At 51.9% G+C, this 26,090-nt stretch overlaps 1 long non-coding RNA gene across 2 annotated transcripts; it reads left to right on the top strand.

The window, feature by feature from the left end:
- The first annotated feature begins 487 nt into the window (after positions 1-487).
- LOC116647016 lies at positions 488-25,260 on the top strand. Of its 2 annotated transcripts, none has more exons than XR_004302247.1 (4): positions 488-544; positions 22,356-22,450; positions 23,240-23,364; positions 25,127-25,260. It is a non-coding gene; the product is annotated as an uncharacterized LOC116647016 (long non-coding RNA). The 2 variants fall into 2 exon arrangements; XR_004302248.1 differs by lacking the exon at positions 488-544 and adding an exon at positions 15,092-15,140.
- The last annotated feature ends 830 nt before the right edge of the window (positions 25,261-26,090 follow it).

The raw sequence follows: 26,090 nt of genomic DNA, 5'->3' as shown, positions 1-26,090 counted from the left end.
AGATACGGAAGAGGTTTTTACTGCAGATACAATGAGTAATACTAGTGCCTGGGAACAAAGGTGACTGTGGATGGCAGTTTCTGTAGGCTCCCTCCGGAGCACTTTGGTACCACCAGGGCCGGGCAAGAAGTCCAGCCCCCTGCTCATGAGTCTGACCTGGGACTAAAGGGGACCCACGTTGGGGCTTGGAGTGGCCGGGGCCCTGGAGCCAGGAGCTCTGGCTTTGGTATCAGGTGTCACAAAGGAGTGATGAAGAGGATGAGGTTACTTGGTTTATCTTTCTTGAGATCATTAGGTATGGGGTGCCTGAGCTGAGGCCAGTCGGGGAGAAGTCGGGGATACTCTTAAGGAGGAGGGAGGCGCAGGGTTCCGGCCAACACTTAGCACTTCTTCTACACCCTGTCCCCGCACCCCAAGCCCTTTCCCCAGGATCATGGGCGGGGACCCAGTTCTGAGTTTTCCTGGTCCGTGTCTTTGTCTCTTGCAGTGTTTTGCTGAGCCAGCCGAGCAGAGGACAAGCTCCTATTTTGAGGCTCCTTGGAAGGTGAGCTGCACCCTCTCTCTTCAGCATCTTCTTCACTCTGTCCCCCAGCTCTCCAGATTCATCACCACTAGAGGAAGACAATGAATCCCAGGTTATAAAGCCACACTTTATCAGGCAGGCAGGTGATGGAAGAGCATCACAGATTGGTGATCAGAGGAGTGATTTGGTTACAGCCGGGTTTCATAAAGATTGTTTGAGGGAGGTGGGGTGGGGGGGACTGGGTGTGTGGGGGCCAGCAGGGCTGCTGGAAGGCCCCTGAGTGGATAAGGCTTTGGGGGTGAGAAGGTGGCATATGGAATGTGTGTGAGACCCAGTGAAGGGGACACACCTGGCAGGTGACTGGAGTGAGGGGCAGGGATGGGCCTTCAGATGCTTAAAGACTATCCCTGACCCTTGTGTCTTCAAGAAAAGCATCCCCATCCCCTTCGCTTGGCTCCAAAAGCTCACTGGCCTCTTCCTTCATTCTTGGGCATGCCTCCGAGCCCTGGTCTTCCGAGCCAGGCCCAAGCAGGAGTCTGACTTGCCACCACTGGATCATGACTCCCATGATATGCTGAGACCTGGAGCCGAAAACGCCCGAGTCCACCCTGGAGTTCTCTGGGATGCCTGCCTTTCCACCCAGATCACAACTCATGCCTGGCTTCACGGGCCCGAGGAGGGCTAGACAGCCGGCTCAGACCTGGGGACCCTCACCACTGAGCCCCACTCCCCCCGCATTGGGCATCTCCAAAGGAATCTTTGGTGTCGCCGACCAAGTCAGCAGGGGCTGGGAGGGAGCCTGGAGCTTTATTAACTAATCTCGGGCACTTGAGTAATTTATTATGTTTAAGCTGGTGCCATCAAGTCTCTCAGTGGTGCTGCGTGCTCTGGGAAATAAATTAAAGGCTGTCCAGAGATACTTGGATCATCTGTGTGATTGCCGGGCTGGTGAGATGGAGGTTTAAGACTCTCTTCTTGCAAATTGGAAATTAGGAATTAATAAGACAGCAGGCCAAAGAGCTGTGGTGGTGGTGGTGGTGGTGGTGACTTGGCTGCAGGGCCAGGACTGCGGGAGGGAGGGCTGCTGCCTGGGAGGGAGGGACCAAGCATAGCGAGCGGGCCAGGGCCGCCCGGTGGAGGGCCAGGCAAAGGGCCTCCGGGGCTGGCCGAGGGGCCCTTGGTTGGCCCGTGCCTGCCTCGACTCTTCCCTCCTGAGAAGGGTTAAGTGGGGAACGGAGAGAGCCTTCGTCTGGGGGCCAGATGACCTGCTTGTGGCCCCGGCCTGGCCCCTGGCCTGCTGGGTGACCTTGGGCAGGCCCCTGCCTCTTCTGGACTTCAGCTCTCATCCCCCACAGGAGGAGGTCGGGCTCAGCTGCTGTATCCATGCACACGGAAAAAGTTTTAATTTCTTTTAAAGTCAGAAGAAAAGCAATGAACTTTTAGGTTGAAGAAAAGGCTTTAATCTATAGTATAAATATATTTTATAAATTTTAGTATGAACGTTTTCATGTGGAGGAAGGGGCCCGGGGAGCTCCCCGTGCAGCCTGGGTTGCACGGGCTGAGCCCCAAGGCCCCTCCTGCCCGGACAGCGTCGGGCTTCCAGAACCGCCCGCGGCTCCGGCCTCTCGGTCTATGTGGGCTCTAGCTGGTGAGCTCCTGAGAGCGGGCGCTGCATCCAGCCGTGTCTGTGGGCCCTGCTCCTGCAGCAGGAGCTTCGGGGCCACGGGAAGAACTGCCGTCTGTCTGAGGGCTGGCCGGTGGCCGAGCCAGGCGGGGAGTCCAGGCTTGCGGCCCTTCTCCCGCCCTGGCTGCTTCCTCACAGCAGGCAGGGAAGAGACAAGCGAGCTGGTCTAGAAGCCTGAACTACCTGCTTTCACAAGCCCCTCCGCTCAGGCCTTGCCCCTGGGCCCCCGCCTCAGCCCTTGAACCCAACCTCACCCCTTCCTTCTGCTTTTCTGCGCCTGCAAACTCTTCTAGAAGAGAGCAGCTTAGGCTTCGGTGGTTGGCGCTGGGGGGCCAGTGGGCACCAGCCGGGGGGCCCAAAGTGGACCGAAACCCCCTCAAGAGCCCTGGCCTGTAGTTGGGTGGCCTCACCACCAGGTGGCAGGCTTGCTCTACACAGATGCCTTGGCCAGAGCATTTGCCTGGCAATGGCTGGAGGTGTCAGAGGATGCCAAATCAGCCCGCGGCCAGGGGGGTGTTGAGGCCAGCATGGGCAGCTTCAGAAGCAGGGCTGAGGCCTCTCAACTTGGCACTGGGCTCCCCTTGAGAGCCTGGCTCCAAGGGCACCTTGGTCTCCTTGAAAGAGCCTCCAGGCTGCAGTCAGGTATCTGGCCAGAGAGCGCCCCCTGGAGTCGGGAGGGCTGAGTTGCCTCCCTTCGGATCTGTGTATGTGCAAGGGGGGGATGGGTGGGTGGGGTGGACCGAAATGGACCTGGTATCTTCAGGGGCATTCCAAGGACCCTGGTTCTGGAGAGAAAGGTAACTCCCCATGCCTCTACTTAGACTATCCCTGCTCTGGGCAGGGCGGCCTGAGAGGTCCTCCACCTCTGCCTACCCCTCTGACCAGCCTGGCCCAGACCCTTGGCCCTCCAGCACACTGGGCTTGCCCCGGGGGGTCCTGGGAGCCAGGGGTCAGACCACACTTGAGCCAGGCCCTCTTTCTACCAGGAGGGAAGAGGAAAAGATTCAAGCCCTACTCTAGGGAGCACCAAGGGGCGACGATAAGAGTGAGGGACCAAAGGGAGAGGTGGTCCCCGCAGGGGAGAGAAAGGGACGCGGGCCTAAGCTTACTGGCGAGATGGGTGGGGGCTCCAGGTCCAGCGAAGGAAGTGGGAGGGCCCAGCTTCGCCTGGCACTGCTTTGTGGCAGGCAGGGCAGGTTCTCCCCGGGCCTGGCGTGCCCCTGGGACTCCTGAGTGGCATCCAGATTGTTCCGTGCTGCCGGCAGCCAGGCCCCAGGCGCGCCCAGCTGCTGACTCACACCCTTCTTTGAGTAGCATCTCTTGCAGCCATCCAGGTCACAAGGCCCAGAAATAAATGCTGGACCTTTCTCCCCTGTCTCCCTCACCTTGCCCGTGCTCCCTCTTGCTTGGGCTGGCTCCTGGCCCTGCCTCCAGCTCTTACCCAGCAATCCCGGTCTCCGCTCCTGTTTCAGGAACGACGGGATTGTACCTGCCGTGGCTTTTGTCCCCCACCGTCCCACTAGCGTCCCATCTGGTGCCCCATGTCAGCGCTCCCCTGGACCCTTCCTCTGTGGGCATCGTGTCTCCTTGGGAAAGGACGGGTCAACTGGGCCTGGACAGGGAGTCAGTCATGGTGGGGCACAGGTGTCCCTGGCTCTCTCATGCTTATAGGTCACAGGGAGGAGTCTGAGCCAGAGCCTGAAGGAGACCAAGGGGAAGCAAACAGAGGCAGAGACAGGAAGCTGGGAGGCAGGTAGACTGTGACCAACAGAGAAAAGATACTGGGGGGTTGCAGGGAAAGACAGGAGGAAGGAGAAGCGGAGGAGGAGGAGGGGAAAGAGAGATAGAAAGAGAAAGGAAGAAGGGACAGAATAGAATCAAAAAAAAAAAAAAGAGAGAGAGAGAAGGATGGAAAGGAGATACATTGCAAACCAAGGAAGGAGGAAAACAAAAGGAAAAAAAGGGAAGACACCCAAAATATCAAAAAGGATAAATACATGGATATACACAAACATGTGTGTGTGCATGCAGATGGGTGTGCACATGCATGCGCACGCAACACAGACACGCAAGCACACACGTTGCTTCTGGTCACTGTCCTGGCCACTGGCTCTTCCTCCTTCCGTGTCTCCATACCCCTGACCTGCCCCGGGTTCCAGAGAAGGCCGTGTTCTCCAGGTAGGGCCTCTCCCGTGACACGCCCCCTGCCCAACCCCCAAAGACCCCTCCACTTAGGCTAGATGCACCAAGGGGGCCAAAGTCTTTACGCCTCACACTTGTCACCCAAAATTGGATCTAACCGCCTCTCTCTCTTCCTCTCTCCCTCCTAGTTTCCTTAGTAACTGACAGTTCCCCAGTGAATTCCAGACCCCGGGTGACAGACTGCTGTCACTGTCGGAAGCGCAGGCTCTCCGCTGCCCCTCCCCCACCCCACATGCAGTCACAGACTTGGGCGGGGGTGTGAGGATGCCTCGGTAGGCTCAGGGGTAATTAAAACATGTACCATTTATTCCATAACAGGGAGCAGAACTTTAATTACTCACTCTGAGGGTGAGGGCGTGAGTGAGGAGGTGGCCGTTGGGGGGATTGGGGAGGGGACTGGGGACGTGTCTGCCTTTCTTCTTCCCCTTCCCTAAGCCCAACTTGGATGGGAGAGGTGGGAGGTGAGTCCCGGGAAGCGAGGGGTGCTCGGTGTGTGGGGAGGGGAAGCAGAGGGTGTAACCTGATTGTGTTCATTAAGGCAACACAAAACTGGGAGCCGTAATAATAATTAAATTAATTATAAAAGCAATTTGCTTTTGAAAATTTGATTTGACAGCTTACTAGCGGCTACACTGATCTAGCAGCTCTGGCTTAAAAATAGTCAGAACAAACCCAACTAGAAGAACCATCAGCTAATTTTAATTAGATGCCAGGATTGGTAAACAAAATTCCGCACCGCCCTTTCATGGTGGCTGACTTCGATTTAAGGAGATGTCGGGATTGATTTTGGGCAAGGCAGGGGAAGGGAAGGTGCCTTTCGGAGAGGGGATGGAGGCTCTGGGGGGTCCAAGCAAGGGCCTTCCCTGGGGGCTGCTCCCTCCATCCCCACTCATCTGGGAATATTTGGGGTTCCTCACCGACTCAGAGACTGACTTGCTGTGTGACCTTGGCAGAAGGCAGAAATGGCTCTGCTGTGTGGCTGTGTGTGTGTGTGTGTGTGTGTGTCTGTGTGTTGGAGGGGACATCACCCTGACAGCATTCACAGAGCTGGGAGAAACTGCCAACAAGAAGGAGAGAGAAGACGTTGAGTGTTGGCCACCTTCTCTCCCCCCGACCTGGGTTCTAGAAAGCCTGAGGTCTGAGGGAGCGGTATTCTGCATATGTTGTCTGGGAGTTTTGATGAAGGGGGAAGGGCTGGATTCTGGCAGGGAGAGGGTGCCGTGTCCTGGGGATCTAAGGTCTCCAGGCCCTACTGTGGCTGACCCCTGACCTCCCAAGGCCCCTGTCTCGTCTCCCCAGAAGTGCACACATCCCCTGCCTCAAGAGCAGTTCCTGCCTTGGTCAGACCGGCCTCATGGTGCTGTCCTGCAGGGAAGACCACCCCCCCCACCGCCTCCTCTTCGTTGGGGTGGGGCTTGATTCATCCCTGGGTCCCCCGCCCAGCCAGTGCCCGGCACAAAATGGCATCCAGGAAACCACTGGAACAAAGGACCAGTAGTGACCTAATGACCTTTCCCAGCTAGATCTGACGACCCACCTCCCTCTCTCTCCCCTAGACTCAACATTGCCACTCCCATTCCTTCCCCTCTGGTCCTCTGCAGATGAGGTGCTGCCACGGCCCCCCCCTGAGATCACTCTCTTAAAGGTCACTGAGCATTTCCTCACTTTTTACCCATGGCCCCTGCCCTTCCCCGTTCCCTCATTCCCTGCAGCACCTGCCCGGTTGACCACCCCAGGACGGCTGTCCACGGGGCCCACCCCACACCCTGAGCACCCTCGGGTCACTTTCACGGTGACATCATTTGCTTCATTGGGCAGATTTTGGCTGAGGTGTGCTGACTCAGGCTCCAGTGGGGTAGCTACAGTGTGGGGGGGGGGCGGGAAGCAGATTTTGACCCCACCTCCTGCAGCTCCAAGTTCAATGCACAGTATGGTCTTTCATAGCCCCCGCCTTGCCTTTTCTCTGCTGCTCGGCCCCATTTTTCTGACCACCCAACAGGCATCTCCCCTTGAAAATCCCTGTGCTATTTCAGAACAGTGTTTGAAACAAGATTTTTCACCCTCTCCTGTCCACACCCACCCCCAGACCTCTCTCCCAACAGCCCTATTTCTGGGACGGTCACCACACCTTTCCCACCACCTTAGGTTTTCCCTAAGCCTTGGTGTCATCTTTGAAGGCTCCCTCTTCTGGTTTTCCAGGTTATAATCAATCTTGGAGTCCAGTGGCTTTTTCCTTTAAATGCCCCTCCTTTGTGTTCCCTGGCCACTGGCAGCATCTCCCTCCTGGGCCCCAGGGCCAAACCGTCCTGTTCCTGGCTGAGTGTGGTCCTCGCCTCTGGACCCCCTCCTGGCCGCCCTGGGATGGGTGAGCCCCCTGCCTTGGCATCGTATGAGGCGCTCTCCTCTGTTTTCCTGCCATGGTCTCATGCAGCGGCTGGTGTAGCCACACGGAGCGTGATGCAGGGCCGGATTTGAGGAGATGCAGAGAGAGGGGGTGCCGTGTCCACAGCTAAAGGGAGGCTGCACAGATCACACCAAGAAGCCTGGAGCCTGGAGGAAATGCAACTGAAAAGGATTTAACATCCCAGGTGTAGGGAGCACGCTGGACAGGGTGGAGTCCCCAGGAAGGAGGCTTCCGGTCTGGGGATGAGTAGTGAGCAGGGGCCTCAAGGGGATGAGCGGGTAGAATGGGGTTAAGAAAGAGAAAGGGAACACATGAGAAGACAAGGCATGGAGCGTTTTCTCTGGAGCAAAAAGCAGGACTTATGGTCTGATAAGAACTTTTGACACTGAGAAGGTGCCTGAAAGTTCGGGCTGTGCTCCTATCAGAGGAGTGGGGGGGCTGACTGTGTGAAACGGGCCCCACGGTGTGGCTGCAGTCGCCATCCGGAGTGTCCCGGCTCCAGGCAGAATATGTGGTGTGGGAGCGCGTGAACGTGTGAGAGTGTGTATGTGAGTGTGTGAGTATGTATGTGGAAGACTGAATATATGCATGTGTATGTGTGTGTAGGTAAGTGTGTGAGTATGTATGTAAATGTGTGTTTGAGTGGGTGTGTATGTGTGCCACGTGTGAGTGTGTCTGTGTGCATGTGAGGGAGTGTGTGTAAATGTGTGTATGTATGTACACGTGTGTATATAAGAGTCTGTGTATGTGTATGTAGGTGTGAGTGTGTATGTAAATGTGCACGAGAGTGTGCACACACGTGTAACTATAAATGTGTGTGTAACTGCGTGCACACGCGCAACTGTGAATGTGTAATTGTGCGCGCACACGCGTAACTGCATGTGTGTGTAACTGTGTGCGCACACGCGTAACTGTGCATGTGTGTAACTGCGCGCACATGCGTAACTGTGCATGTGTGTGTAACTGCGCGCGCACACGCATAACTGTGCATGTGTGTGTAACTGCGCACGCACACGTGTAACTGCATGTGTGTAACTGCGCGCGCACACGCGTAACTGTGCATGTGTGTGTAACTGCACGCACACGCGTAACTGCATGTGTGTGTAACTGTGCGCGCACATGCGTAACTGTGCATGTGTGTGTAACTGCGCGCGCACACGCGTAACTGCATGTGTGTAACTGCGCACACACGCATAACTGTGCATGTGTGTGTAATTGCGCGCACACACGTGTAACTGTGCATGTGTGTAACTGCACGCACACGCGTAACTGCATGTGTGTGTGACTGCGTGCACACGCATAACTGCATGTGTGTGACTGCGTGCACACGCATAACTGCGTGTAACTGTGCGCACACGCGTAACTGTACATGTGTGTGTAACTGTGCGCGCACACGCGGAACTGTGCATGTGTGTAACTGTGCGCGCACACGCACAACTGTGCATGTGTGTGTAACTGTGCGCGCACACGCGGAACTGTGCATGTGTGTAACTGTGCGTGCACACGCGTAACTGAATATGTGTGTAACTGCGCGCACACACGCAACTGTGATTGTGTGTGTAACTGCGCGCGCACACGTGTCTGTGAGTTGTGTGTGCGTGTGTGTCAGAGTGTGAGTGTGTGTAGCGTGTGGGGTGAGGAGGTGAGGGACAGAAGCTGGACAGTTCCGACCTCACTGACGATGAGCTGTATGACTTGGGACAATTACTTAATTTCCCTGAGCCTCAGTTGCATCATTTATGAAATGAAGATAATTACAGCCAAAAACTGTTGCGAGGATCAAAAGGAAGAATATGTGTGAAGCCCCGAGCCGCGTTGCCAGACTGACCCCGTGTTTAAGGAACGTTACGTTACACGTGTTTCTCACACCGACTCTTCCTGCGACTGCAGTTTCCGCTCCTGCTACCCCCTCCTCCCGAAGGGGCCGAGCGCGGCGTGGCCCTTCCGGGGGCTCTGGTCCCACCGCCTCGCTTCAGGGACGGGGGCCGCCACGCCCAGATTATGCGGGAGGCCCGCGCAAGGCTTCCCTGTGGCGGGTTCAGGCCTGAGGCTCGGGGCCCCCGTGCCAGGGCTTTCCCGGTCCTTCGGGTGTGCGAGTTTGGAGATGAGGTTAACGTAGGTAGGAGCTGATGAAGCAGGGGCTGCAGTGAGGACCAGCGTGTGGGGCAGGCGGGGGCCGTGGCGGCTCCTCCTGCCAGTGCCCGCAGCCCAGCATTGTCTGGGCAGGCTCTGCCTGGAGGCGTGAGATCCATCCTGGAGCGCTGTGAGGCGCTTACAATCTTCTGGCTGAAAATCCTTCACACATCTCTGGTAATGCCTGTGAGGGGAGAGAAGAGTGCAAACTTGCCTCTCCCTTGAAATCCGTCCATGCCCCGATTCCACTGGCAAGAAAACATCATCCACCCCAACCCTGCCTGGGAGGGTCTCTGCCAGGTAGAGAGGAGCATGGGCTGGGCTCAGCCTGAGACAGGTGAGCTCACCATCTGGCACCCGGGTCCTAGCAGAGGGCGAATCCTCCTTCCGCCTTGCTGTGTGATTTTGGACAAGGCACTTGACCTGTCTGGATCCCACATCCCTCATATGTGAAATAGGAAGATCAGAAAATGTCTAATAGTCTAGGGTTCTAAACCCAGCTAATCCCCTTCCTCAGAACCCTCTCCACTATCTGTGGGTGGAGTGATACTTAGGTCAAGAAGACGGGTCAAAAAGCTCTGCATTCATTCCTCTGCAGAGAGCTGTGCTTATGAGTGAGGGTGGATATGTCAGGAAGAAATGGAGAGCCAGAGCTGAAAGGGAGGGCGATGACAGAGACAAAACCCACGGCCCCTTAACCAAACTGACGCAGGTGGTCACGGGAGGTCCGAGGTGGGTGGAGTGGAGCGTGCTCTGACCACCTGGCCCCTTGGTGATCTACATGTATCTAGAGCTTACTATATGCTAGACACTGTGCTAATTTTTTACATACGTTATTTTATTTGAAATTGCATATCCCCCAACACACACACAGATTTTTGTTTTGTTTTGTTTTGTTTTTTTAAATACACCAAGTGTATTGTTTTGTGGCTTGCTTTTTTACTGAATGTATCTTGGAGATCTTTCATGGTGTGTCAATTTCTCCACTTCACTCTTTCTAATGGCCCTGCAGGATCCCAGAATATGTCTGTACCATGGGTGATTTCATGACTCCCTCATTCATGGATATTTGTGAGCTTCCATTTTTTGTTATTATAAACAATGCTGAATTGAACATCCTTACGCATTTGACTTTTTGCCGAGGAATTAAGGGTTTTGCAATGTAATCCTTTGAATGAAACTCTGGATCAAAAAGTAGGTGCATTTCTTAGCTTGTGAGATCCTGGCGCATTTGCCCTGAGCTTAGATGTTGGGGTTTGAATGGGGGTTTAGTTCTGCCTGAATTAGGAGGGGTAGACATTGGCTGAGCTCTGGCCCTTCTATTCTGCCCTTGGGTTAGATGACCCGTAGGTGAAAAGCGACGGGGAGTGAGACAAAGGGAGCTCACCTCCACTACCAAAGCAGTCAAGGGTGCTCCAGCCGAGGGACCTGGAGGCAGCCCCGGGCACTTAAATCCTCACAGCCCTACTAACCAAGGTCCATGGAGCCAAAAGGAGCTGCTTTGCTGGAGGAGCTTTTGATAACTGCATTTGGAAGGCAACCTAAAGCCAAAGGATAATCCACAATTAGTTTTGTCTTTGTTTGGAATTTACAAAATTAGATTTTCAAAAGAGATTGACCTACCCTTAGATGCTTGAATTTGACGGAGATTAAAAGGGTTTATTTGCATCCCCTGAGCACATCCCTGTAGTAGCAGTCCCGTGCCGTGCTGGGGAAGGGTGTGGGTTGTGGTGTGGACCAGCCCCACAGGGCTGACCCGCGTAGGTGCCCTGATGGTGGAGACTTGTGTTTATGGCTATACCTCCAGTGCCTGAAACAGAGCCTGGAACCCACAGTGGGTGCTCAATGCATATTTACTGAATATATACAAAGCCTTTTGGGGCAACAGAAAGTAACTAAGAACCCAGACTCTTGATTCAGACACAGACCTCACAGACTAGCTGTGCGATTTTGAACAATTTTTAGAGTTTCCGTCTAAATTTCCATTGTCACATCTGTAAAACGGGAATAGTAATATTTCCTAATACCGCCAACCTCATAGGATTGTTAGGATAAGGGAAATTATTAATACCATTTGTTATTTTAATGATGATAAACACTTAACTTTGCAGGTTTTCCTTCTTAAATCCTTTCTAACCTCTCTCCCAGCTCATCTCATTTCACTTGAACATTGTAACTGTCCTAGAATATTCCCCATATTGTACTTTCTTCTTCTGTCTGTTGGGCACCAAGTTCAGAGTGTGGTACTCTTTAGAGCAGTGGGGGTATGAAACCATGGGAACACAGCCGCCATCGCCATCTGTTCTCTGCAGAAGGTTCCTTGTTCCTCCACCCACGTGTCCTTGTGCCTCCTGTCCTGCTCCTTCATGAGTCCCTCTTGCTCTGATTTCAGCCTGCCTGGGGCCTTCTTTGGGCCGAGCATCTCCAGCTGTTGAGTCTGCCCCTTCCTTGGTAGGCCCCGATTCTGCTTCTGTTTCCATCACTGGGCGCTAGAGACCCCAGTTGGCATTGATCGAGCCAAAGAATCTGTGAGCAGGATGGGATGACTCCTCGAAATTCATTCTAGAAGACAGGGAGGAGAGAGTCACCATGACTGAGCACCTACTGTATGCCAGCCACTGGACTGGGAGGGTTCACTGGTGGCCATGACCTGATTCATCATCTGAGGTGGAAACATGACAAAGAAGGGCAGGTCTCTTGAGAGTCTAGGTCACAAAGCCAAGGTTACACAGTGAGGTGGTATCAGAGCGAAGGGTGTGACCGGCTGTTCTGGGGTGCGGAGGTTTGCCCCCTGCCGCCCTGCTTGCCAGGCACCTCCTTCCAGCCTTGGCTATCTTACTTTGGCAGCCCATCATCCAGCGCTATGAGTGGCCCTGGAACAAGAGAGGCTGAAATCTTATATAATTACCCAAATCATGGCTCCTAAATGGTCTCTGATTACAGCACTAAAGCCCCTTTCTGCAGTGCAGCCCCGGTTCTCCTGAATAGAGCTGTGCCCACTTTGTGCGGGATTTTTTTCTTTTAGAGTGAAAGAGATGGCTTATCCGCATGCAAAGTAGGTCAGAACCTTAGCAAAGATCTTTTCAAACACTTGGCTTTTTTGAAGTCCTGCTACGAGACTCCTTTTGTTTCTCCTGCCTTTGCCTCTTTCCTCCCACCCTGCTCCTTTTTCCAAAAGGCTCAACGACATCAAATGGCTCTAGCCGACAGTGACCACCAGCGCTGCACACGATAAGCTCAATTATAAATAATGCCCGGCTAGCCCAGCTGGGCCGAGAGTGCCCACTGCAGCCAGGCTGCCTCGGTCCAGCGCCTCCCACACCCTGGCCACCCGCACAACATCGCGGGCTCCTGGCTGATCTGCCAGAAAAATATGTGCCCTTGTCCTTGGTCCCGCCAGCTCAGGCGAGGCTTGGGTGGACTGGGATCGCACCCAGGCCTGGGGGCCGTTGGCTGGAGTTTGTGGTGCTCATCATTTAATCCAAACTTGCAAAAGGTTTTTGCTCCAGCGGGAAATCAGTTCAGCTGGAATGGTGCAGTGCTTTGCCTAATGGCCTTCTATCTTGGGGTTTTATTTCTCTCCTATTTGCTCTTGCTTTTGCAGTCCCCCAGTCCCACCCTCACCCACGGTGGGTAGGAGTCAGCAAGAGCTGCGGAGGCATTAAGGATGCTTTTCAGCGGGGTGATGTTTACAAAGGTGGCCACACCCAGTACCACCTGAGAGCCTCACCCCACTCTTGAGGAGCAGGTAGGATGAGGAGGCACTTTTGGCCCCATTTCACAGGGAAGAAAGCCAGGCTTCCAGAGCTGAATGAGATGCCTGCTGGCCCTGAAAATTGCAGGGACTGATGGCTCAGGGGCTGGAACCCACGTGTGTTGACTCTGGGGTTCTTTTCCTCAAACCTCGGTGACTTCAAAAGGAAACAGAGGGGTGTGTATGTGTGCGTGTGATGTGCGTGCACATATGTGCAAGATAAAAGACTAGTGAGCAAGATGAATTTGCTCCTTGCACGGTGATGGTGCCATCAGGAGTTCAGTGGGATTTCCACCTAAGAAGCATCTCCCCGCACCTATATTCTGTCTTCTCTGGACCTGGCAGGAAAACATCCCTACTCTGCTCTCCCTGTCCCCTCTCTCCTGTCAGTCTCAGTCTGGATCCAAAGGAGAAGTAATTTTCTAGGAGGGCTGGTGTCTTCAGAGGTACTTAGAAGGGGCATTGCTATGGGCACCGTGGGGAAGTGTGGGGAGGCAGGCTTAGGGATGTTTCTGTCATTCAATGTGTAGTTACTTAGGGCCTACCATCTGCCAGGATGCTTCTAGGTGCTGAGAACAAAACAGACAAACCCCCAGCCTTCATGGAATGTGCACTCCAGGGAGGGACACAGACAGTACACTGCATGAATGAGTAAGTAGAGGTGGTCATGAAAGCTAAGACAAAGTAAAGCAGGGAAGAGGGGCAGGGAGTGTTGGAGTGGCTGCTGTTTTAGGGAGGGTGACTAAGAAAGCTCACTGAGAACAAAATGTTGAAATATGGGCCCAGGGGAGTGAGGTCTGAAGACATCTGAGGAAAGTGTTCTGCCCAGAGGAAATAGCAGGTGCAAAGGCCCTGAGGCCCAAAGGCACTGGTGTGTTTGAGGGGTAAAAAGGAGATGCTGCGGCTAGATCAGAGCAAGTAAGAGGCAATGTCCCAAGGGATTTCAGAAAGGGAATGCGTTGGAGGGGTATGTTTGCAGATCCTACAGCGCTTCGGCGTTTTTCATGTGTGAGATGGGAGCCATTGCAAGCTCTGAGTAGAGAGCTGTCAGGATCTGACCCACCCTTGTAGTAGCAAGTGCTCCGCTCCCCCAGGCTCCCAGTTTACTGCTCTTTGCTCAGCAGCCAGGAGGGGCTGGGCCAGACTGGAAGGGAAGCTGGGTCCCTTTTTGCTCCAGGAGAAGGCAGAGAAAGAGGAAGAGACTTCAGATTGGATAGGGAGACTTTGCCTACTGGGTGTTCCTGGGGCTTTTGGAGTGACAGTGGTGCTGGTCCATTTGCCGCTCCAAGGATTCTGGCCATTTGGGGACTGGACAGCCTCAGGCTGGACCCCATGTCTCCCAAGATGTTCAAGCGCACGTACATCTGTGTGCAGCCCTTCTCTTCATTTTCTCACCCTTCGGGGTGTCCGGCTTCCATCCTTCCTGTGCGCTAATGGCTGTGAGATGAGGTATTGTGCACAGCCGAGAAGCCAGCAGTGTGGGCAGGTCTGAAGATGCTGGAGTTCTCACCTCTCCCGCCTGCTCCCTCTCGGGGCCGCCTCCCCCCCTCCCCTCTTCTCACCCCTTTGCAGAAGAGAACGACAATGCGCGTGTGTGAAGATTGCTTGCTGGCTGGAGACGCTCCCATTCTCCTCCCTTCCCTACTCAGAAGCAACCGTCTTCCTTTCTACATCCTGCCCCCAGCCCTGTCTGTTTCAGGGTATCCTGGCACCCCCATCCTCTCTCTCCTGTTTTCCTCTCCGCCATTCAGAGGATATCCTGGCCCTTTCATACGCAGTCGGGGTTCCCTGGGCTGCTGAAGTGGGGACGAGCTGCATCGGGAGGCTTAATCCATGACACACCTGTTGAGTGGGGAGGCTGTTGAAAGCCTCCTGGTGGACCCAATTTGCATTATTTACCCCATTATAAAAGATTCAGGTCTTGGAGACAATTACATAGGTTGTTTGCATTTCAGAACTCCGAAGCGAGTGAGCCCCAAAGGTATCAACTTACATTCATGCCCATGGCTCTGAGCTTGCCTCTCCATTTGGGTAGGAGAAGGTGAACTATGCTAGGTTTCCGGTTGGTCCCTCCATTCCCTTGTAGGGATGAACATGCCATTGTAGACCTCCGGGCCCAGCCTTCCCCCTTCTTCTCTTAGGAGGAGACCATCCACCATGGTAAGGGCAAGCCCAGCAGCTTCCTTCCAGGGTAGGGTGGGGTTTGTTTGTCTGTGTAAATTGCCTCTTCTTTTTGAGAAAGAACAAGCAGAAGAGAGAAAATGAAACACTTTTGCCACCTCCTCGTTAGCTCGGAGTCCCAGGTGAGCTAGGGAACTCACAGCTCCTTTTGTGTGGCTGGCGGTCTGGAGCGTCTCCATGGTGATGCCTTGACGCTTCTCTCAGAGCCGGGGACCAGCCTCTCTCAGCAGCATTCCCGAGCTGCCGGCCTCAGGGATAGGTAGGGAAGAGGGGCCCATGGGATCAAGGGAGGACTGGGTTGGGTTGGTCTGGGTGCTGGGCAGTGGATTCTTGCCCCTCTGCTTCTTCAAGGCCGGCCCCTGCTTGGAACCTGGGATCCACTCTAAGAACACACCCATAGTGGGTGACATCCGTGGTCTTCTAGAACCTGGTTTCATGCTCCTATCCAGGTTTGTCTCCTGTGGGTCCTCTGTACACAGCTGCTACGTGAGCCTGGCCTGGTCTCTTCACTTCCCACCAAAAGAGCATTTATTTCTGCTGCTGTGCCTCCTGCCGGGGACCTTTCCCTCCCTTAGTACTTCTCTGACTTGGTTCCAGAGCCACCTTCTCTGCGAAGCCTTCCTTGATTAAGACCTGAGCCCTTGGGGCTATCCCCCTCTCTAAATCCAGACACCCACTGCCTCTCTGGGTCTGGTTTTCTCTCGGGAACACATAATGGCTTCTGTTATTAATTGGCTTGCGTGTGAGTGGCAAGTGCACAGCAGGGAAGGCCGGACCCGGCGTCTGTGATTCCTGGACTTGAATCATCGCTAATTTGCTCTCCTAGGATGAGTGTCACTTATTAGTCATCTCACAGAACTGGCAAGCAGCCTGTGAGCCTCAGTTTCTCCACCTGCAAAGTGGGAATCCCAGCAATTCCCTGCAAACTTGTGGGGATGACATAAATTATTGTAGGGGTGCCTGGATGGCTTAGTCGGGTAAGCGTCCGACTTGATTTTGGCTCAGGTCGGGGTCTCAGGGTTGTGGAATGGAGCCCCGCGTCGGGCTCCGCGCTCACTGGGGCATCTCCTTGTCCCTCCCCCTCTGCTCCTCTCCCGGCTCATGCTTTCTCTCTCTCTCAAATAAATAAATTAAATTAAATGAAAAAATAAATTATTGTGCAATAATTTTACTTAGGCGGAGGTGGAAGTGCTGCTCTAGGGTCTGGAGAGCAGTGGGCACGGCCCCTGCCCTCTGCCTCTCCACCGCTCGTTTCCATGCTGCTGTTTGCTCCCCCGGCACCCCGGATTTCCCCCTTGCAGTCCTTCGCACATGCATATAATTAATGACTGATTTGTTGTAGTGATGTACTTGATGTTTCTTTCGGGGGAATTGCAGGCAATGGGCTTAGTGTGCTGTGTCCATCACTGTCTCCCTGTGCTTAGCACAGAATCTGGACAGGGAAGTGCTCAAGGAACATTTGCTGGCTGACCATCTGCACACAGATTAGGGCCCCTCCACCACTAGACCATTTGCTCCTAGAATGCAGGCTCTGTTTTTTTACTGCCTTGAATCTCCATGGAGCCTTGAATATAGTAGGTGTTCTATAAGTGGCTCATTAGAGAACAGTCTTTGGCTGAACGTTTTGCCATTCAGGAGCCAGTGACCACAGAAAGACTCTCCTGGGTGATGCTAGGAACCGAAGAGGGGCCCTCTTCTGTAGAATGGCTTAGGGAGGGAGATCTATGGTTTGGAGGCAGAGGGGTAGACCAAACAAATCCCTCAGTGTCGCTTCTAATCCTGGGGTTTATGGTCCGCAGAAAGCCGGAAGCACTTTGTTCCAGAACCCGTTAGTCAGCCCCAGAGAGACCACACCTTTGGGGCCAGATGGAGGAAGTGGGACCTTTTTCTCTCGGAGAGCTGGGCCAGTAGGCTGATGGGCTAGAGTTAATTCCCATGAGCATTGCTGAAGTTGGGACAAACTCAATTTTAAGTTAAGTGGAAATATTTTTATTTGAGTTAATGTACATTGGATCTGGTAAACACACAGAGTATATTACTACGCGCTCTGGAAATGTGCAGTCCGATCAGCAAACAGATTAGTTTTAAGTGAAAAGACACTGGCAGGCGCTTAAATTCATTGACTTGTTGAGAACGTCTAGATTTGGATACAAATGCACTGGAACGCTACATCAGTTTGGTGTCTCAGCCCATCCGCACGGAGAAGCTATTGATTTTAGTTGATATGCATTGATTCCCAGAAAACAGGGCAGCTTTTGAAAATGAACTTCCAGTAATTTCAGGGAGAAGCTGGTGCGTTTGTCTCCACGCGAGGCTGACTTGTTTTGTTAAACGTGTCTCTACGCCTCGAAGGAACGGAGCAGCAGACAAATATCTTCGTATGAATTAAAATGCATTGATTCTTGGAGGGAAACGATGGTCTCTGTTAAAAGCTTTTTTGGAGATGTTAGCACCCCTTCCTCCCTGCCTTCTGCTCTCCCCAAGACGGTGGCAGTTTTCAGAGCCCATCTGAAGTTGGAGGTGGTGGTGGGTGGGCAGGGTGGGGAAAGGAGGAGGGAAGCCTTGCACTGCCAGTCCCCTGCAGCGTGTGGGCAGGAAGCTGCTCTTCTCCAGGGACAGGAACAGTGCATGGGTTCAATGCTGTTCGCCTCCTAACCTGACCGAGACAGGTGCCCAGGTAGGAGCTGAGGGGAGGGGAAACAGAGCTTCCATTGATAAGGAAAATAGTAAGGAAGAGGAGGGGCCCGAGGGTCAGGGGTGGGATGCCAAGATGAGGGTGCATGTGCACTTTCGGCCTCATGGTCAATGGCCTCTCTGCATGGAAACGGGAAATGAGTGGTTGATAATCACCAAAATGATGCAGGCGTGAGTTATCTCACTTTCTTACCTTCTGAATGAGCTGGACGTGAACCAGAGGTGTAATTTAGGCATTTCTCACCCTCATTAATGAATAGCTCCCATGGGGTGTGCAGACAGCAGGGCTAGAAAAATGATTCCAGGAGCCAGGAAGGAAGCAATTGGCCCGGAACTTATTTTTCATGTGCTGAGACTCCCTGGATCTCTCTGGATCAGAGCCACTTGGGACAGGTTTGAGGGTCGATCATGGACTTAACTCCTCTTTACCCATTCCTAGCTCCTCCTCAGCCCCCCAGATACACCCTGGGTGGGGGATTAAATCCATCTGGGGGGTATTTGTCAGCTGCGGGTGGGCTAGAAAGTGCTGACCAGTTATCCAGGTAACACTGTCCATGGGAGCTAAACCTTCTCCAAGGGTAATGGAAGGGAAGACTGCTAAGAAAGACCTTGGAGGGAAGGTCAACTGTGAAGCCACCTCTTTTCACCTCTGGTTGCAGGTGTTATAAATCAAGGGTCATAGGTCCGTATCTACTTACCCCGGACAGTAGATTCTCTCCCCCTTCACTTTCTCCTACTCCTCTTCACTCTCTTCCAGTTGTCCCTACTCTGCTTTGGAAAGGGAAAAACTTGAAAAGCATAAGATCAAAGCACTAGAAGGGATTTTATAAATCCTTCAGTCCAGCCCCCATCTGGTGCTTTATCCTCTGCCTCTGCAATATCCTTTGCCAAATATAGTATTGGTTTAAATGCCTCTGACCATGGACTGCACGTCATCTTCCATGTGTCTTTTTCAAATAGTTCCAGCCAATGCCAAGCTCCCCCTGCCCCTAGCCCGCCAACACCAACACCAACACCAAACCTAAATGAGCCTCAGTCTGGTGGCTCTGGTTCTGTCCTCTGGGGTAGCACCTAGGTGGTCTTATTCTCCCACGTGGATGTCTGTAGACATTTGAGGTTAGTTACTATGTCCCCACCGAGGCTTCCTTTCTCTAGGCAAAACTCCCTAGGTTCTTCAACTGTTTCTAATATGGTGTGGTTTCAGATCCCTCCACTGTTTTTAGGACCAGCTACATAATTTGTGTGAGCCCCCAGTGCAAGATGAAAATGCAGGGCCCTGTGTTTGAAAATTATTAGAAATTTCAAGATGACATTGGGACCCTTCTGAGTGACCGTACAGGGTTACACACCCATAAGGCAGCCCTGACCATAGGGGACCTCTTTTTCTAGATCTCAGTCTGCAGTGTCCTTCTAAGTGATGTTGCAGGGTTGGTCTGTCCAGAAGCAGAGTGACAGTCACTTTTTTCTGGATAGATCCATTAGTGTTAGTGAAGCAATTGACGATCACATTAACTTTACTGGCAATCAGAGCATACAGGTGAGTCATGCTCAGCATAACGTCCACTCTAAAGTCTGGGTTTGATTCATATCTGCAGAGGCCGAGCCACCTCTCTCACTTTGGGGCAGTTGCAAGAATTCATAGTGGTGAACTTTGCTGTGCCCATAGGATCCATCCCAGGGCTTAACCGCATTATTATCTTTAGACCATTTTTCACTCGTTCAATCCATACAGAAACATTTACCAGGGGCCCACTGTGTGCTAAGGCAGTAATAGGAGTTGGGATACACCCTTGAATAAAACCTGACCTTGACCTTAAGGAGCTTTAGTTTAGAAAAGATATTTAAACAATAATTACATGAAAACGTACTAATTCCTACAATAGGGATGTACTATGGGAGTGGAAATGATGGGAAGTCATGGAATGCTTCAAAGAAGTAGCATTTGAGATGGCTCTTGAAGGATGAGCAGAGGTTTGGCGCGTGGGAAAGGGAGGTGGGAAAGCCTGGCTTACGATGGCCTGGCTTCCTCCCCAGAAACTCCCACCTCATTTCTTTTGGCCATTGTTCTAGGGCAGCACCAAGGAACTTGGCCCTGGTGGCTCCCTACAGAAATCCACAGCCTGTTCCATCTCTGGGGCCTCTCAGGCAGACCCCATGCCTTGATGAGAAGACATTGCTGAAGTTTTTGCTGCAGTTTTAATTTCTTGACATCATCTGGGTGCGTTGGGAAAAATGAGATCTAATAATGAATGATTACAACTCTCAAGTTAAGTCTAGTTGGTTGACTAATCAATTTGGTTAAGTGAAAATCCATAGCAAATGAGTCGACCGCAGTATGACATTTCTCCATCCAATTTAAATTAAAATCACCAACCATAATAATTTCACAATTACTCAGGGAGGGCACACTGGAGACTTGACCCCTGGAGCAGAGAAATTGCAAATGCCGCAGAGGATGGGCTAAGAGTGGGGTGATGAGGAAGTCACTTGAGCTGAACTCTGCTTGAACTGCTCAGCCTCGTCAGCTCGTGGGGGTGGTGGGGCCGCAAAGGATGCTGAGCAGCAGTTTTATATTCTTGGGTGCAGCCCTGTGTCTCCTCCCCTGGGGAGGCAGGAGTTTCCAGCCTCCTGGCTAGAAAGCCCGCAGAGAGCTCCTCCAACAGGGGAGCAGGTTTTCTCTTCTCCAGGTAGCAGGGTGAGGAAAGAGGAGGATGTTATCTTTGCATGTTAAATCCCCAGATTTAAACTATGAATTCCTGGACAGTGGATGCCATGTCTGTTTATCTTGAGTGAAGAGTGCTAAGTGGGTGTAACAAGCAATTAATAGGTTTTTGATAATGAGGGCGAGAATGACAGAGCAATGGAAAGGATTAGATTTTATCTAATATGATAAATGTTTATTTGCTGAATGTCCCCTTCATACCAGGCACGGTATTAGGCCCCAGGGAGTGAGAGATGGCTTAAACGGATAGCACAGCTTCCAGGAGCTCCTAGGTCCTTGTGTAGCCTGAGAGATAAACACTTAATATGAATACAAGGCCGAATGTCATTAATGTTTAGTAAGGAACTTGAAAGATAAGAATGTTTTTGGATCGGGGAATTTCATGCAAACATTTTGTCTGCCAGTTCCCCCATCTGTAGAGGGCATTTATTTTGTGACAGTACTAGCTCACAAAGTGGTCAAATGAAGGAGGTGGCCAGTACTGCTGGTGGTCCCTCAGCCATTTTTATCTCCTTCTACAGCAATAAAACTCCCCAATGTCAGTTGAACACATGGCTGCCTGGAATCAAGACTACATTTCCCAGGCTCCCTTGCATGTGTGGTCACATGACTGAAGTCAGGCCAATGGAATGCAAGTTCATGCAGCTTCTAGGAAGTGTCCTTAAAGGGAGGGACCAGGTTCTCATCTTCCCCCTGCTTCCTGCTTCCTTCCTCCTGGCAGGAATTCAGGTGGAGTGACTGAAGCTGGAACAGTAGTCATCTTGGAACATAAAGTGACTTTGGAAGTGGAGGCCATGCAGGCAGAGCAACAAGATAGAAGGAGCCTGGGTTCTGACCACTGTGATGTGCATACTAGCCCTCAGTGCTGAATTTGGAAGTGAAATAAACATCTGTCTTACTTAAACCACTTTTATTTTGGGGTAACTGTCACTCTAGGCTGAGCCCAATTTTAATTAATTCAAGTGAATTGTTGCATATAAGGCACTTAGAATAGTGCTTAGCATATAATAAAGGCTCCAGAACTGGTGGCTTCTATTAGTATTTTTGGTTCTTACTCTAAAGGAGACAGAAGACAAAGACTGCCCACTGAGCCGCAGGGCACCTGCCTTATTTTTCCATGGGGACTCTTGGCTGAGATGCTCACCCTTCTGTGTCATGGTCAAGGCCCAGCTCTGCAGCCCCTCCTCCTCCCACAGTCCACTCTTCTTATGCTCTCAGCTTACCACCCCCGCCCCCCGACTTAAATCCTGCTGTCACCAGCTCAGCCATTACTTACAGAGAGAAGCAGCAGTGGCCCAGGAGAAGTATGGGCAGAGAGTCAGGTCCTATGGATCAATTTGTAATTTTTCTTTTGGCGGCAAGAGGAGCATAAGCGATGTATGCACTAAATCTCCAGCATGACAGCATCATGGCAGCATGTCTTGGCTTGAATTATTTATCTTTGCGTGGGACTGGGGCTTTGGAAGGAGGGGGAACACTGGGTGGATATAAGTGCTTTCCAGCCCAGGCCGTTACAGGGAGTGGGGGCAGGGGCAGGCTGGCAATGATATTGGTCCTGGACACCCAGCTGTGAGAGACAGCAGAGCAGTTGTCTGTGTAGGCGGGCCAAGGTGCTTTCAGTTTCTGGGCAGACAAGGGTTGTAAAGTCACCCCTTTGCATTGTTGGGAACCATAGTAGAAAAATGGTGAAGTTATTAGCTCAGAAGTAACAGTTGGCTCTTTGCCTGTTGTTGGGTACGTACATTGAGAAAGTGCAAGTACGTATCCCATTCCTTAGAGGGGAAGGAGAAGGGAATGTGGAGGCTCTCCTGGCCTCGGGGGTGGGGGGAGGTGTTATGGTTATTAGAAGGAATGTCACTTACCTGAAGGTATGAGTTTGATAGACATTACTAGTGCTCACCAATATTTCCAAATCTCTTCCCTTTCTTGTTCACATGGAAGAATTAATCAGTATTGTGGGGCAAGTTCTGGGCAATGGAGTGTAGCCAGAAGTGACATGTGACCGTTTAAGAGTTGCCATGCATTTTTCTCCATGTTTCTCTCTCTCTCTTTAAAAAGTCCTGAGATGGTGATGTCACAGTCTGGTGGAACATACAGCAGCCTGGGTCCCTGAATGATGGTGTGGAGCAGAGCCCCAGGCCCAACAGCATTGGGTATGGAGATGAGTGAGAAATAAATTGCTTATCTTAAGTGACTGAGATTTTGGAATTCATGGTAATTGCAACACAATATAACCGATCCTGATGAGTGTTGCCAAAATCAAAGGGGTGGGCGCTTCTGGTGGGAAGTCAAGGTTAGCAAACCAGGAATTGGAACCTGGATGGGTCACTAGATCTTATGCATGCAGCTGGGGCTGAGAAAAGGCCAATTACGAATGCTCATACATAGAACTAGGGATGGGTGAGGCCAGAGCAGTACCAGTATGGGCAGGGTCAGGGGCACTGGGGTGGCTCAGTCAGTTGAGCGTCTGCCTTCGGCTCAGGTCATGATCCCAGGGTCCTAGGATGGAGCCCCGTGTCTGGTTTCCTGCTCAGTGGGGAGTCTGCTTCTCCCTCTTCCCCGGTCCCTCCCCCTGCCCCCCACTCTCTCTCTCTCAAATAAATAAATAAATAAAATCCTTAAAAAACAATAGTGGCAGGGTCAGTTGATGAGACCTGAGAATACCTGGGATAGATGCCATTGCCACTTCTGATGCAATATGGGTCACAGGGGGCAGATCTTCAAACCAGAAGATCAATCCAGACCTTATGGACTGAATTATGTTTCCTTTCCCCAAATTCATATGTTGCAGTCCTAACCCCCAGTGTGACTGTATTTGGAGATAAGACCTTTAGGGAATTAATTCATGTTACATGACATCATAAGGGTGGAGCCCTAAATCCAGTAAGGCTGATGTCCTTATAAGAAGGGGAAGAGAGACCAGAGATCTTTCTGTCTCCAAGTGCCTGCAGAGAAAAGCTGTATGAGGACGCAGCGAGAAGGCAGCCATCTGCAAGCCAGGAAGAGAGCTCTTCCCAGAAACCAACCCTGATGGCCCCTTGATCTTGGACTTCCAACCTCCAGTATGGTAAGAAAACAGATTTCTGTTTCTTAAGCCCCCCAGGCTGTGGTATTTTGTTATGGTGGCCTGAGTTGACTATTACAGACCTTGACCTAGGACTTGTTCCCCGATGCTCTCTTCTCCACTCAACCTCTGGCTTTCCTGGGGGCAGCTTTGTATATGGCGTCAGATATTTTGAGGTGGAGAGGAAAGAGAAGAGAGGGGAATAATGCAAATATGAACACCTCCTTGCACTTCTAACAACATGCTTTTCTTTCCCAGGTATTACACTAGACTGCAAGTATAGCCCTGTAAAATAGGGATAATTATCCTAGGCTTACCAATTTTATTCATTTGCTCAGCAACGTTCTTGGAGCATCTACTATGTGTTGGGGCATGATGCTGAGTTTTGGGGTGCAGAGTTGAAGAGGCAACAGCTCCTTCTCTCAAGGGGCTGAGTGAATTGAGGCCCCTAGGATAAGCTGCTAGTTCAATGAGAAAAGGCTAGTAAGGACTCAATCTTGGATTTTAGCTTTGTGCCTGGCCTCTTGGTAGAGAGAAGCAAAGCAGAAAATTCTCTGTAAGAGATGCTGGCAGAGTCTTGCATCCCAGCGAAGGCTGTTTCTTCCTTGACCCCAAGGAAGCCGAAGGTCAGCATCACACCTAGGCAGCGTGTCCAGCTATTGGTCACCTGCAGCCCAATCAGTCCCCACCTTCTTCTTTGCTGGCAGAACCTTTACTTTTTCTACATCTCTTGCACCCATGCACCTCAGGGAAAGCTGGCTTCTCCCAGTCCCGAGGGTGAATCATGTAGGCAGCAAGGCAATCGATCACACTCGATCTATTCTTCTTGCAATTCTAATTAGTGAAACACAATAGAGCCTGCAGGGATTCTTGGATTTCTCACCCAATAATGAACACAAAAGAGGGGCATTCTGTTTTTTTGAGAGGTATTACTGTGTGAGTATATGATGCTGGGAGCTGCTGCAGCCACTTTATGACCACGAGGAGACAGGCTGAAGCACAATTGCTAACAGGCTGAGCATGGCAGAGCAGAGGGAGGGAAAGAACTTGTTCTTGATGTTGATCAACTGAGTTAACAGGGCTTCTTGTTATATCCAATAATAAATATTCTCATTGTTTAAGCTCTTTTGGATTGAGCATTCTATACTTGCAGCCAGAAGCTTCCCAACATATACAGGCAGAAACAATCAACAAGCATGTGTATACTGAGGTCCCTCTGACTCAGTGTGTGACTTTGGGCAGGTCTCATGACATTTCTGGACCCCAGTTTTCTCCTCTGTAAAATAAGGGTTCTTTCTAGATCTACCCCTTCAAATTACACACTGTGCTCAGCACTGGGATATGTACGCTGGGCAGGGGGAAGGTGCAAAGAAGAATAAGAAGTTCCCATTGGAACCAGAGAGAAAGCCATCTCTGATCGGGCTGGTGGAGGGAAGAGGAAGGTGAGGGAGTGGGGGGATCTCTCTCCTCGCTGTCTGAAGGAAGGAATATATGTGTGAGAGAGGATGCGTGTACTGCCTGCTGAGGAAGGTGTTTGGGTTACACACTGTCCCTTCAGCCATTCCGGGATCCCTCCTCTAACTTTCCTCTGGCCGCTGTCAGCCTGCACATGGTTTACTCACAACCCTTGGTGCCTGGCACCTCTCACTTGGCTGGATCAGCTCTTCCTGCAGGGGTGGGGGTGTGGCAGATCTTGCTGGAGTTTGCTAACGCCCGAGAGGAGAGGGGGCATGGGAGCCCACGAGAGGCCCTGTTTTCTGCCCAGTCTCAGAGCCACCTGAATCGGAACTGCCAGGATCCCTGGGAAGAGCAGACGTGGCTTCCACCCAAGACCTAACGATTTGGCTCTGCTTTGTGCTTTCTGTGCATCACTGTCCCTTGTCATCTGCACACTGATGCTGGAAGGTGAGTGCTTTTAGTGACTGCATTTTACAGAACAGGAAACCGAGGCTCAGCAAGGCACAATGCCTTGACCAAGGTCACACAGCTGGTAAGCGATGGAGCTGGGGCCCGAGCTCAGGTTTGTCTGATTCCTTCTCAGTCCTGGCCTGGCCGGTGAGCGAGGCCTCGGGTCACCGGGGTCCGCTTACCTCTCTAGCTTGCTCGCCTGCCCCGATCCCATGCTCAAGCGGCCCCAGAGCCCCCAGACTCTCATGCCTCTGCAGGGCCGCTTCTCCTGGTGGGGAGCTTCTTCTTCCATCCCTGCCTCTTTCTGTGCAATGACACTTCTGGGCTCCTTCAGTGTCAGCCACACGACTCCCTTGACTTCCAGACCTCTCAGGACATGGGCCCTCCCTCTGCTCCCCACCCTCCATGCCAACCAAAATATAACCTAACAAACAAAATCTCTTTTCATTATACTTACAGGCCTTGATATCCATTTGTTTTCACTCAATATTCATCAACTATAATTGAGCACTTATTATGTGCAGATATTGTTAAGTGCTAGAGATATCAAGAGTGCCCCTAAATGGATATGGGGCCAGCCCTCACAGAGTTATGGTCAAGTGCACTTCGCACACTGAATCCCGTTCTCCTTCTCTCCCTGTATATATCAGCCCCTCAGTGCTGTGCTGCTGGTGATAGGAAACCAGGTTTTTGAGTGCCCAGGACAATGTCTACCATTAGTAGGTGCTGCGTGGAATAAATAAATTAATGAAATGGGGAAAAGGGTCACGAAGGGCAAGGTGAGTACAAGAGGCACATTTCAAGGAGGTCAGGCGGGCTGC

The sequence above is a fragment of the Phoca vitulina genome, unplaced genomic scaffold (genome assembly GCF_004348235.1).
Source record: "Phoca vitulina isolate PV1807 unplaced genomic scaffold, GSC_HSeal_1.0 scaffold38, whole genome shotgun sequence".
Lineage (NCBI taxonomy): Eukaryota > Metazoa > Chordata > Mammalia > Carnivora > Phocidae > Phoca > Phoca vitulina.
The sequence above is the reverse complement of the archived record's forward strand: the minus strand, read 5'-3'. Positions and strand labels throughout refer to the sequence as shown.